Below are 2,642 nucleotides of genomic sequence, written 5' to 3' on the forward strand. Positions count from 1 at the left end.
AGAGCCGGGATGCGGCGGCGGCGGTGGAGGAGGGCGGCCGGGGGGGCGGGCCGGGGGCGGGCCGAGGATGGGGTTACCTGGGCGGGCCCAGCGGCCCGGGACACCCCCCCGGGGGCGGGCCGGAGAGGCAGCGGTAGCTGCCGCCCTTGCCCGCGGGACTGGGCTTCTTGCGGGCCTCCCCGGCCCAGCGCCCAAGAAGAATTGGGGCCCGAGCCCTCTCCAGGCACGCCTGGCCGCGCGCCGCCTGGCCCAGCTCGGCTAGAGGCGCAGCGACCCAGCTGCCGGGTCCCCGCCCGGGCCTTGGGGACAGGCGGGCACAGCTCCCCCAGCCCGCCGCTGCGGGCACTGCAGGGCTGCCCTCGGGGCTCCGCCTCGCCCCCGCGGGCGCCACGGAGCTCGACCCCTGCCCGGCTAGTAGCGGACCGACCCAAACGCTTCTGCTACTTGCGCGCACCCAGTGGCTTGCGCTCCAGCGCCTGGGGTTGCGCACTTAGAACTTCATGCCGCCTCACGGCACCCGACCCCCCACTCCACCCCGCCAGGCCCCTCCCTGCCTCCAGGCCTGCGTGTCCTCTGGCCCAGCCCCTCCCTGGCGCTCACCTCCCTCAGCCTTCCGGGAGCTGGACCGGGCCTCCCTAGCTTCGGGCAGCTTGGGACAGTGGCCCGAGACTGCGGGAACCTGAAACCTCGATTCTGGCTAGCCATAAGATCTGGGCAAGACCTAAGCAACAGGGTAACCAAGTCTCTTACCTCTCTCGGCCTCCGTTTTCTCATCCAAGGAATAGACAGAAGACGTGGGGGTGGGGTGGGGTGAGGTTGTGAGGATGCAAGGAACTTAGGAAAGTCCTTTTCAGCACACTCACCAAGTCTTGCTTTGCGTTTTGGCTTTCGGGGGCCCTTGTTTTATTTACCCTCCAGAATCTGGCAGATTCGGCCCCTAGCTCAGTGCCTGGGTAGGTTTGTGGAAGAAAGGAATGAAATGCAATGGGCTGTGCCTCGTTGGTACAGAGTGCTCAATTCCATACTTAACTGGTAAGAGTTATTTGCCCATTCCCAAGTAACCCATTCATCAGGTCCCGGACCCGATTCTGTGTGCCTCCTCACCTTGCCTCAGCCCGAGTCCCTCAGAGCTACTCAGAGCTGGAGAGACCTCTTGTCTAATGGAGAAACTAAGGCCCAGAGAGAGGCATGGAGGTGCCCTACCTCACTAGGGCGCAGGACAAAGCCACAGAACAGGCCTATGCCCTCCCCCCTCCGCAGGTGCTGTTCGCGGTTTTAGGAGCCTGAGGTTGAAGCCAGTGTAGGTGGTTGCATCTGGGTGCTGGGACGGTGACCTCCACTCCACGGAGTCCCTGAGCTCAGTGCAGAGGAGGGGCTCAGTAAACATTTGGTGTTAAGAGCGGGCAGAAGGTGGCAGGGATTTGTAGGGCTGAGCAAGAGTACAGATGGAGGCTCACATACCATATGTCTAAATATTTGCAAGTTATAAATCAAGCTAACAAAATGTGAAATAAAATATGTTCTATTCTCCTCCCTTGACAAGCACACTTTCGTAACAACCTGGAATGCTAGCTTTGAGTGTAGGATTCTCAGACTCCTCGGACCCTGCACTGGAGCGCAGTGGAGCAGGGAGAGGAGGCCCCCTCCTTCCCCACCTCTGTCTTTCCTGCTCTGCAAGGGGCCTGTGAGCACACATGTGAACATCTCAGCCTGCCCGTGCTGGCTCGGTGTACGCTGCCCCCGCCCCCCCGGCCCCAGACAGCTGCTCAGGACTGGGCATCCCAGTGGGGCGGTCTACCCTTGGGGGGATGGATCTGTGGAAGAGACCTGTTCAGGTCCTGGCCATCTGGGAAAGGTACCCCAGGGTCCTGGGTGCCCAAGTGTAAACTGTAGGAAGGGGCACATGCTCCAGGTGGGCACATCCCTTTGGCTTCTTGGTGTCCTTTGTCTGTGCTGAGAGCTTAGCTGGAGGAGGACCAGAGTGTGGGGTCCCAGGGCAGGGGCCACTCTCACCGAAGGGTGGTACTGAGTTATTGAACTATTTTGAGCCAAATGTATTTGCTTCCTGGAATCTCAGTGTGGTATGGTGGAAAGTAATAATAATAACAATAATTTAAATGGTAACAGGCGATTATTTTAGGGTAGCCATGTAATTTTCTTCCAAACCAGGGCATTTCTAAGAGTGACTTGGGGACTCTAACGGGAAGACTAGCTGGGCGATCAGGCTTGACAGGAACTGCCCCAGGCAGAGTAGGATGTCTTGTTCTGCTGAAATGTTGAGCCCTCCTAGGCCAGGCGTTGTTCTAAGTGGTTTACATGCTGTCACTCGTTCAACCCTCGCAACAAATCCCGGGAGTAGGTACTGTTATTTTTCCCCATTTACAGGGGAGAAAATGATGTGAATGACTTCCCCAAGGAAAGTGGCGGACCCAGGACTCCAGCACCATGTCCTTGGCCCCCATGCTGCCCCGTGCCTGGGGCTCAGGTGTTGGGGCTGGAGCCTCTGTCCTGCAGCACACGCCCCTGGCCTTTGAGGAGCTGCTGGACCTCCGGTGTCTGTGTCAGTCAGGTGCTGAGAATGTTACCTGGCTCAGCTTCTCTAGGGGCTGCTGGGAGACACACAGGAAGCAGTGGGTGTGAGT

Source organism: Desmodus rotundus, chromosome 3 (assembly GCF_022682495.2).
Source record: "Desmodus rotundus isolate HL8 chromosome 3, HLdesRot8A.1, whole genome shotgun sequence".
Taxonomy (NCBI): Eukaryota; Metazoa; Chordata; class Mammalia; order Chiroptera; family Phyllostomidae; genus Desmodus; species Desmodus rotundus.